Source organism: Sturnira hondurensis, unplaced genomic scaffold (genome assembly GCF_014824575.4).
Source record: "Sturnira hondurensis isolate 20B ecotype Veracruz unplaced genomic scaffold, ASM1482457v3 Scaffold0021795, whole genome shotgun sequence".
Taxonomy (NCBI): domain Eukaryota; kingdom Metazoa; phylum Chordata; class Mammalia; order Chiroptera; family Phyllostomidae; genus Sturnira; species Sturnira hondurensis.
Window position 1 is genome coordinate 5120235 of NW_028094426.1, and position 11550 is coordinate 5131784.

The following is an 11550-nucleotide window of genomic DNA, read 5'->3' on the forward strand; positions in this document are numbered from 1 at the left end:
TTAGCTGCGGTAAAATTGAGTTTATCCTGAATGATAGTTAGGATTTAAATTGTTTCAGATTATAGCACCAAAATCATTAAAGTTTGGGCAGATTTTCTGTGGCTTTTAAAACTTCTGTGGCATAAGATAAAATCTAAATGTAAATCAAAAGCTTTGCATTGGGGAGGTAGCAGAAATTTTATAATGATTTAAAATGTCTTTTGGAAACTCTGAAATGGAAACTCAAGACACAATTTGTGAAGCAGATGAAATGAAATTGGTAATGTCAAATAACATGACTGAGTGTTAAATTTTGCCAAGTAACTGATAAGGGTAATATACATAGGAAAATGTTCCTTTGAATCCTATTTGAAATTCTAGAGCATAAGTAAAGATGATTTTGACCATTATGGGATAGGTATTATAACTTAGTTGTTAATTATAGGTTCTTAACCAAAATTCTCAAGTCCCAAAGTATCTAAAAACCGAAAGTTCTTTTTGATATTCTCCACAAACTAACTGGGTAACAGATTCAGACCTGAACTGTGATCAAACTACTTACACTCCTTATTTGTCCCACTTGGTGTGATTTAGGTTTAAATTACACATATTCATTTCTTTGATTATGGAGAGGTTTCCCGCCTCTGATGAAAATGTAACAGAAAATTTGGTATATGTTCTTACTTGCCTTTTTAAAATCTGAAAATTTTTAAATTCCCAAACACATAAAACTTCATTGATTTCTGATAAGGGGTTATAGAGTTGTAATATAATTAAGATTTTTACTAATGTGTACTCTGTACCAGACTATTCTAAGTGCTTTATTTATTCTCACTTAATTCATCTCACAAAACTTATGAGAAAGATACAGTAGTTATTTCTATTTTACAGATGAGGAAACTGACACAAAGAAAGAAGAAATAACTTGCAAAGCCAATAATGGGTGATGCCTAGAATCAGACAGTTGGACTTGCTAAACTGGTTTGAGTTAGAGCTCAAGGCTTAAGTAAGCCTACTTAGCAGGTAGGTAAAAGCTAGAGCTCAAGGCTTAACTAAGTAAGTTAGAGCTCAAGGCTTAAGTAAGCCTACCTAGCAGGTAGGTAAAAGCTAGAGCTCAAGGCTTAACTAAGTAAGTTAGAGCTCAAGGCTTAAGTAAGCCTACCTAGCAGGTAGGTAAAATCAGGCTAGTTTAATGACCACTCACACTCAGGTTTCTCATTGTAAAATCGAAAAATATTACAAACTAGCTCATTAGATTATTACATAGATTAGATAAGACAGGTAAATCATAACACAGTGGCACACAGTACCTACTCATTTATATATATTTTCAGTTGTTAATAGTGTTGGTCAGTTTAAGTCAATCTAAACTAATAATCATAATGGAGACCCTGAAATACATTGAAGTAACCTAGACTTTGCATCAATAAAAAGAAAAAATGCATATTTGGACTACCTAGGACCATATTTATACCTTTTAAAAACATATCCAAATGAAATCTCTTTTTTCCTTGTTTGACCTATGTAATACAGCATCTGACAAAGAGATAGTAGTCAACAAATAGTTCTTGAATAAACAATGTTGTAAAATAGTACAGCCAACCACATGCTTCAAATTGTGAAATGTTGATTCCGAGTCCACATGAAATGTACATGACTGAAAGCCTTAGTTGATAATGGCAGATAATAAAAATGTTAATGGGTTCACTGACTTCCTGTAAACAAATGGTAGAGTTCATAGTCTACATTTCATTAGAGTTGCACTGAAAAAGATCTCACCATACCTATCTGGCAAGGTGTCCAACAAGAGAGTGAGAGATCAGACCTTTCCTTCCCACTTCCAGTCCTGACCCTGGCTAGCATGGGGAAGAGGGGCACTTGAGTGACCAAAATGAGTCAATTAGGCTGCATTTTAAACACTGGTTACTACTGGGAAGCTCTGGGATCTGAATGGAATGTCATTAAGAGATGAGTCAGGGGGATTTGATAGAAGAGTTGAGGTAATTTAGAAAAATTATGCTTCATGTTTATACTGTATTGTAGGGAGACTGATTATTAAGCTATTTATGTGTATTTTCCTGGCAAAAGCACTTAGAAAAAATTTTAAGTCTCTTAAAGATTTTAAGAACCCATAAGATACTTCTGAAAAAAATAATTTGTAATATATTTGACTCACCTGGTATTAACATTAGTAACAAAGAGTAGGTCAAAACTGCTATTGGGTTGACCAAAAGTCCATTTAGTTTTTTCCGTAAAATAAAAGACATAGTTTTCATTTTCACTAATAACTTTATTGATTTGGATATTCTGAGTATGTTGGCTGTCTCCTGCATGGTATACTGTTGATTGTTCTCAATGTCTTGACTGGATCACTACCAACTTCAACTGGTGCACCCAGCCGCAGAGCACTGTCCAGTAGGACATCTGCGGCACAGAGTTTTTCAAACCACTGTTACACGCTTGATCAGTCACAGCACCTTCTCCATACACTGCACAAATCCTTTTTTTGTATTTGTTGTGTTTTTACCTTTGTTGAAATAATAAAGCATAATATGCAGAAAATGTTGAGTATTTTCTTCCATCTTCATATTAAAATGGCTACACAAAAATTCACCAATTTTGATGTTTTTTTAATACATGCCAATATGACAGCTGTCACAATACAATCTAACAAAATTGTTTTGAATGAAGTTAAAGACAAGTAAGTGTTACTGGAGCTATCTTATGAAAACAAAAACAAACAAACTTTTTGGCCAAACCAATATATTATTTATTTCACTTAATTTTATCATGCTATACTAATAGGACTTGTAAACTGTGATTAATGACATAATCAAAACAGTAGAACATCTGAAGTATGTCCCTTCTTCAGTTTGCACCTGAATAAAACTCCTACTCATATTTCCAGAGCAGTACAAGATAAAAGGCAAGTTACAGAATGGAAAAAAATATTTGCAAACTATTTATCTGATAAGAGATTACTGTCCAAAAAATGTAAGGAACTTACACAATTCAATGGTAAAAAAAAAATGAACAAACAAAAGTTAAACAGTCTGATTTAAAAATGAACAAAGAGCCCTGGCCAGTAGCTCAAGTGGTTGGAGTATCACCCTTTCAAAATCACCGGTCAGGGCACAAACAACAAACAACCAGTGGATGTATAAATAAGTGGAACAACAAACTGATCTCTCTCTCTCTGTTTTCCTCTGCTCCCTCTCCTCTCCTTCCTCCCTCTCTCTAAAAATTAACACTTTAAAAAAAAACTATTTTATTCGTTTTGTATCCTTTACATAGCACAATGCCTGATACATGGTGGTCATTAAAAAAAAGATTGAGCCCTGGCTGGTGTAGCTCAGTGGATTGAGTGCTGGCCTGCAAACTACACGATCACGGTTCAATTCCCAGTCAGGGCACATGCCTGGGTTGCAGGCCAGTTCCCAGCAGGGGACTCATGAGAGGCAACCACGCATTGATATTTCTCTCCTTCCCTTCCTCTCTAAAGATAAATAAATAAAATCTTTAAAAAAATATTGAGTTAATTTATGAATTAACTAAGTCACATATATTTCTCATCACTGAAAACTTTAAGTTTTGGATAAGTAGCATTTTTTAGAGAAGTCTTTATGCTCCTGAACAGGAAGTACTGAATGAGCTAGGTTATTGAGACCTTTTTTCATAAGGTTATAGGAGATTTACTTAACAGAGCTGATGACTGAATTTATTGCACACAAAATTGCTGACACTAACATAGATATTAAAATTATTAAAAGCATCTCAATTGTGTTGGCTTTTTAAAGATCACTGTACTTCAGGCTATGATGAGTTTATTACGGTGAAGCCAATGAAGAGTTCTAAGAGATCTCAATTTCACAGTAATGTGATAGCGAGCTACATGGTGGAATATGACCTAAGGCTTGCAATTCTACACGAGTGTTTAACTTCTTCAAGTAACTTATTAACCACCTGTATTGCAAATATAAAGTGCATGATGATTCTGAAATAACTAAGTTGATCAATAATAGTTTTTTAGAAATGTGAAATCCTTCACACTTTTATGCTGCTAGGGTTGTCTTTTTTATACTGCTTGTGAGTTGTCTTTTGTTCATTGAGACATTCTCTTAATTTTTTTCCTCTGTGTAACTATTCCAGCTTCAAATGCAATGCAGTTAGGTTTGTAAAACCTTTTGTGATTTATTTCTCTTAACAATGGAACTTTCAACTTGATATTCAAATATGTGCATGGAAATATTCTTCAAAGAAATAAACTTAGTGATGCAATGATGAATTAAAAAACATTCTACTAAAAAAGCAAAGTTAAAATTGTTTTGTTCACATTCTTAAGAAAATATACCTTTGAGATTCTAACTAAAGACATTGGTATTAATGCAGTTATTTCTCATTTTTAAAAGTCTGGTTACAGGTATCTTCTGATCTGTTGACTTAGGTAAAATATATAATGTAAACATAAAATTTCCTCAAATAAAGATGAAATATTTTCAAAAGTATTAAGTGAAACCCCAACTTAGCAACAATATAGATATTTATGTCTGATTTTTCTTTTAGCACTTTTATTTTTTTATATTTTTTTAAGATTTTTTATTTATTTATCTTTAGAGGGGAAGGGAAGGAGAGAAGGAGAGAAGTATCAATGTATGGTTGCTTCTCATGCATCCCCTGATGGAAATTGGCCTGCAACCCAGGCATGTGCCCTGACTGGGAATCAAACTGTGATCCTCTGGTTTGCAGGCCTGCACTCAATCCACGGAGCTACACCAGCCAGGGGTATGTCTGACTTTTTTATCTTTTATTTACTAGTTTAAAAAAATAACCTGTACTAAATATTTCACAATTTAAGATTTCTACGTATATTTTATTGATTATGTTATGATAGTTGTCCCAATATTTTCCCCTTTTGTCCCCTCAGGCTGGTATCCCCCTTCCCTCCACCAATTCCCTCTCCCTTAGTTCATGTCCATGGGTTATGCATATAAGTTCTTTGGCTTCTCCATTTCCCATACTATTCTTAACTTCCCCCTATTTTGTACCTACCAATTATGCTCTTAATCCCTGCACCATATCCCCCATTCTCCCCCTGTCCCCTCACAGCTGATAACCCTCCAAATGAACTCCATATCTATGACTCTGTTCCTGTTCTGGCTGTTTGCCTAGGGTGTTTTATTTGTTTATTTGTTTTAAAATTGAGTTGTTGATTGTTGTGAATTTGTTGCCTTTTTAATGTTCATGGCTTTGATCTTTTCCTTAAATAAGTCCTTTTAACATTTCCCATAATAATGGTTTGGTGGTGATGCATTCCTTTACCTTCACCTTGTCTGGGAAGCACTTTATCTGCCCTTCTATTATAAATGATAGCTTTGCTGGATAGAATAATCTTGGTTGTCATCATTGCTTTTCATCACTTTGAATACTTCTTTCCAGCAACTTCTTGCCCGCAAAGTTTCTTTTGAGAAATCCGCTGAGAGCCTTATGGGAACTCCTTTGTAGGTAACTCACTGCTTTTCTCTTCCTTCTTTTAAGATTCTTCTTTATCTTATGATGCAGACCCTGGCCGACAGGATCTGTGTGTTGTACCTGCGAGAGACGAATTCACATGGACTACAGAAGTCCTGTGGAGAAAAAGGGGCAGCATGGCCTCTAAGTGAGAGAGAGGGCCCTGACCCCTGCCTAGTTACATTACATTGAAGATAGTCCTCATTTACTATGCACAGGTTCACTGTGTGTGATTACCTTTTATAGACAACAAAGGAAAGAGTGTTGCTAATTACTTCAAAGAGAAGGATGTTACAGATCAAGGGGAAAAGTAGTTGAACTGGTTACACTCCATACTTGGGAGGTTTAGCACAGACTTTAGTAAGTTCAAAACAAAAAAGTAAGTTAAAAATATGCAGAAAACATTTTCTGCCTCAATTCAGGATGAGGGAGTTTTAGTAAAAGCAAGTCTCACAGCAGCCTAGGTACAATGCAGGCCTGATTCCCCACAAGAGAATCTATCTGTGGTTGTGGGTCCTTTGTGCCAGACCTCACTCCCCACTGGCCTTTCCAAGTGGGGGCTGGGCTACATTTCCCAAGCCACTTGGAACAGTCTCCTATAATCTTAACCTTTGGCATTTTAATTATGATGTGTCTTAGTGTGGTCCTCTTTGGGTCTAATTTGTTTGGGACTCCCTGTGCTTCCTGGACTTATACATCTATTTCCTTTGCCAGACTGGGGAAATTTCCTTTCATTATTTTTTCAAATAAGTTTTCAACTTCTAGCTCTTCCTCTTCTCCTTCTGGCATCCCTAGATTTAGATGTTGGCATGTTTGGAGATGTTCCAGAATTTCCTCAGCCTATCCTTGTTTTTCTGAATTCTTGTTTCTCTTTTTTGTTCTTGTTGAATGTTTCTCTTCCTAATGTTCCAAATTGTTGGTTTGAATCCCAGCTTCCTTCCCTTCTCTCTTGGTATCCTGTGGATTATTCTTTATTTCAGTTAGTGTGATCTTCATGATTTTCCTTTATTTTTGTGCCATACTCAAGGACTTCTCTGAGCATCGTGATAAGCAGTGTTTTGAACTCTGCATCTGATAGGTTGGCTATCTCAGTTTCTTTCAGTTCTTTTTCTGGGGTTTTGTTCTGTTCTTTCATTTGGGCCGTTTTTCTTTGTCTCCTCAATTTAGCAGCCTCCCTGTATTTGCTTCTGTGTATTAGGTAGAGTTGCTTTTAATCCCTCTCTTAATAGCATGGCCTATGTAGAAAAGGCACCTGTAAATTGTGTGGGGCAGAGCCTTAGGTAATTGCCAGGGTAAGGTGGGGGCAATCTGCTTCACTGCTTTGTGGTTGTGTGTAGAGGGCTCTGAGAATGACCAAAGCTGCCGCCTTGCTTATAGCAGTTCACTCATGCTTGCCCCATTTCCAGTCACTTAACCCCCTTTCCTTGTGCAGCTGGCCCACCTAACTGCTGCCACAGTGGTGAATCCCAGAGTGGGTGGGTTTGTGAATGTTGTAAGACTGTGCTGGTCCTTTAAGTGGTGAAAACCCATCAGCTTCTTCCACTATCGCAACCCCCACTGGCTTTTACAGACAGTAAAAGATAGATCCCCAGTGGTTATGGGGATCTATCTTCCCAGCGCTGGAACCCTGAGCTGTGTGGTCTGGCCTGAGGATGGGATCACTTGCTCCCAAGGTATCCCTTCCATCTGTTCAACTGCTGCTGCCACCACCTTTCCACACCAGATGGCCTCTTTGCCCATCTCTGTAATTCTGCCCCTCCTACCCATCTGGATGAGTGTGTCTTCCTTAAATCCTCGGTTGCTGGATTTCCATACCACTCAGTTCTCTGATGGTTTTGGGTGTTATTTGTTTTGAGGTCCAGATGTAATTCTTACCATGGTTGTGCGAGGAGGCGAAGCATGTCTACCTGTGCCTGCATCTTGACCAGTAGTCCTCTACAATTTAAAAGTATTTAAACTGAACTGTAATGGAAGGATTTTCTTTCTTTTTGATACATAACTATGTTTTCCACACATAGTATCTTAATCAAGGAAAGTAGAGTTCCATTGAACTGAGTTCAAGTAAGATATTTATGGGATAGCTATTAATTTGTAATATCACTGAAATAAAAACAGAAGACTAAAACTTTTTCAATGAGTGTATAGACAAATATTACCAGAAAATCTAGGCTGGTTATACCTGTGCCTCTTGGAAGCTAACATAATATGTTAGTTACTAATATGCAACTGACACTTACTGCACATTACTCTATGCCTGGCAGTGTTCTTTGCACTTCACAAATATCATTAATTTTCAAACAAACTCTATGAAAGAGAATCATAATGAGGTATTATACATAACTCTCTTCAAGGAGAGAAAAAAACTTAGCAATTTTAGGCAACTGAGTCAATTCCTAAAGGATATTTCCAATATAATGGACAATTATTCAGTTGTAGTTTTACAGATGATATATAATGCCAATTCTGAAATTCTGCTGTGAGGTCTTGTAAAGAGTGAAAAGCATATCCAGAAAATGTAGAGGCATTTCCAAACATGATTGCTTGTATAAAGATTAAAGTCACTGTGGCTCTTTAGCAAGAAAGGAGAATACTTAGACATTTATCTTCAGATATTGGAAAGGCCTTTTGTATACAACAGATTAGATCTTTTCTTTAATTGCTTCGAGACACAAATAAGAGTAATGAAATGGGACAGGGAGACTTTACGAGTGAATTAGTTCCCTTGTAATTGCTGTAAGTGCTCCATATTAATGTCATCAGGGTAGAGAGTTTGTTTTCATTCTTTTAAAATATGTTCCAAAATAAATACAAAACAGTTTTATCAAAAAATGATAGAGAAGAAAGGAAGGAAGGGGAAGGAAGGAGTGAATGGAAAAATCATAAAGGGTAACTATAAACATTACAGAGGTTAATGCAAAGTACTTTAAGATAATAGTCACTATTTTCTTAGAATAAGAAAGGATGTTCAATCTATGATCTGGCAAGCTTATAAAAAATCAGAAAAACTATCACATAAAAAAGACACTAAAAAATAAAAATCCCCTGGCGGGTGTAGCTCAGTGGATTGAGCACGGGCCTGCGAACCAGATGATCGCGGTTCAATTCCCAGTCAAGGCACATGCCTGGGCTGCAGGCCAGTTTCCAGCAGGGGACTCACGAGAAGCAACCTTACATTGATATTTCTCTCCTTCTCTCCTTCTCTCTTTCTCTCCTTCCTTTCCCCTCTAAATATAAATAAATAAAATCTTAAAATAAATAAATAAAATAAATAAAATAAAATAAAAATTACAGGTTGATGGAGGAATGTGTGATGGGTATTCTTATGTAATTCTGGTGGGAGTATGTATATGTTGATATATTCAAACAAAAACCAATTCACATTATAAAACGTATTTTCATCTTACAGTTTTACTTCTGTGCATCTTTCCTAGTGAAATGAACTTTTTAAAAAGATTTTATTATTTCTTTTTAGAGAGAGGGGAAGGAGAAAGAGGGAGAGAAACATCAGTGTGCAGTTGCCTCTCATGTGCCCTGCACTGGAGACCTGGCTTGCAGCCCAGGCAGGTGCCCCAACTGGGAACCAAACCAGAGACCCTCTGGTTCACAGTCCTATGCTCAATCCACTGAGCCACACCAGCCAGAGAGAAATATTCTTAAATAAGAAGCCATGAGTACAAACATATTCATTAGAGTGGTTTTTTAAATAGTAGAAAATAGAAATATTAGAAATCCAACTATAGAAGACTGATATATTAACTACAATATATTCACCCGATAGAATACTATGTGTCATCAAAAAGATGTTTTTAAATAATGTGTACCAATATAGACAAATATTTGCTGATATATAGAGACCCTCAAAGAAGTACAGTTCAAATAAAGAAGCATAGTTTAAAACATTTTTTAAAATTCTAATAACTTCCTTGGCTTTCTTCTGAAATTGTTAATAAATTCCCATTCAGATGTGGTAATACTTCCCACATCTCTTTTCCTCTCCTTTTCAATTTTCTATAAGGCCACACTATTTGGGAGTCTCTTATTTACACACCACACTCCAATTCTTCCCCTTTTCTTAACTGCTTTACCTTTCTATCCACCACCTTTTTGTCAGTTATTTTTAAAACTCCTAGGTCAATTAGCTTGTCTCTTCTTCCCACCCAGTCTTGAACTTTGCATCTCAAAGTTCATCAAGTCCATCAATCCAGTCTGGTGTAGTGACCTTTTCTCTGGAGGAGAAGGGTGGGAGGCTGGAATAGAAAAGGTCAGCATTCCCTCTTTTGGCAGAGGGAAAAGAGGTCATTTGACATTAAGAATTTTTTGTTCTGTTCAATTATGAACAGGCTTAAATAAACAGAATTAAATATACCAAATATTGAAACCTGGTGTTCAAGTATGATCAAACTAGTTTTTTGTATGAATGTATCAACTTGTAACTACTCCCACCAGCAAATCCATAATATATACCTTCATCACCATTGAGTATTTTCTTTGTCTCTTTTTTCATGTGAACCTAAGGAAAGTTATTTTCAAATACTAATAAACACAAAGTTGTAGTAATTGTAACATAAATGGAAGTGTTATAAAGGGCTAGAAAGGTCTCCTGAACAGAAGGGTTAGGATTTTTCTGCCCAGGGAACCCACAGTTTACTGCCTCAAATTTATGGGAAATTGATTTTTAAAGACAGTTATTCTTAAGAAACAAAAGACTCAGAAATAACCTTTGCTCATCACTCCTTGCCTGCCTAAAGGAATGGAAAAGCTGGCTGGAAGGACGCTGTTCACTTTAGCCATTCATCTCAGCGTATGGGAGTTAAGCCGCAGAAAGGAGGATCCAAACAAGCCTGTTTGTTGGCCTCCTTTCTGAGTCCCATTGGTGGTAATGTGTGACCCAGAAAGGATTTGTTTACCCCTTGTTTGCTTTTCTTATCTACTTGTGATTTGTCTGTTTTCCCTTTGAAATTGAAACCAGAGCCGTAGGCAGTCGTGCTTCCTATAACTACCAGAACCAGTAAGTAGAGACAAGTACTTTATTCTTCACAGGCACTTTATTCAGATGCCAGTGATCTGAGAAGATGGAGGGTTATGTACCATCAAAAATCTTCTTAATACCTCATCTCAAGTCAACCTTTTTATAAGGATACAAAATGGTAGGTAGTGGGTGTGAAAAAAACATTAATTGAATAACAGTTACAGCCTGGGGGTGATTTTCCTAGTACTTCTTCATCTCCTGATCAACAATTCTTTATCTGCATTGTGGACATTCCCTCCTCAGAACACAATGGCTCAGACACCATCCTCATCACTTGCAGACCCAATGGGTCACAAAAGCTGAATCGCTTGTTGACCTCCTGGAGTCATGAAGATCATGCATTCCAGTTCCTGGAATAACAGCTTTCTACATGCACTAATCACTTAAGTCTACCAACAAGGCTAAACCCTTAATTCTTGAGTTCCCCTACCAAAATCGTAAACCCTGCCTCCTCCTTAGTGCAGAATAAGGTATAAGCCTCAAATGCCCACTGCAACCTCAGGGCTCACAAAACCCCTACATGGATGTATGTGATAAATTTAGTCCTTTTCTCCTGCTAATCTCTCTCATGTTAATTTGATTATTACTCCAGCCAGAATAACTTATAAAGGTAGGAGAAAAGTTATTTTTTTCTATCCCCAAACTTTAAAAATGAAAACTACTATTGGAACTATTGGTGGAAGCAGAGTTTACCACTCCAAAATACCCCTTTTGAGATACTGATTATTTTAAGATGCTTGTTTTCAAGAAATGAAAAACTCAGAAATAAGTCTTGTTTTCTCTAATTGCCTAAAAGAATTGATAAAAAAAAAAAAAACAAACTGCTCCAGGAAGGAGATATTAGCTACCATCACAGCTAACGGTAATTTAATATGAACTAGTACGTGATAGGGAGGAACCTTGCAAGGCCAGTTTGATCAATGTTCTCTCTGTGTCTCACGGTTAAAATGGTCCAGCAAACATTTGTTTACCAAACATTTGCTTTGCCATATCTCTGTAAATTACACTCCTGCCTTTTGAAGTCCACTACAAAC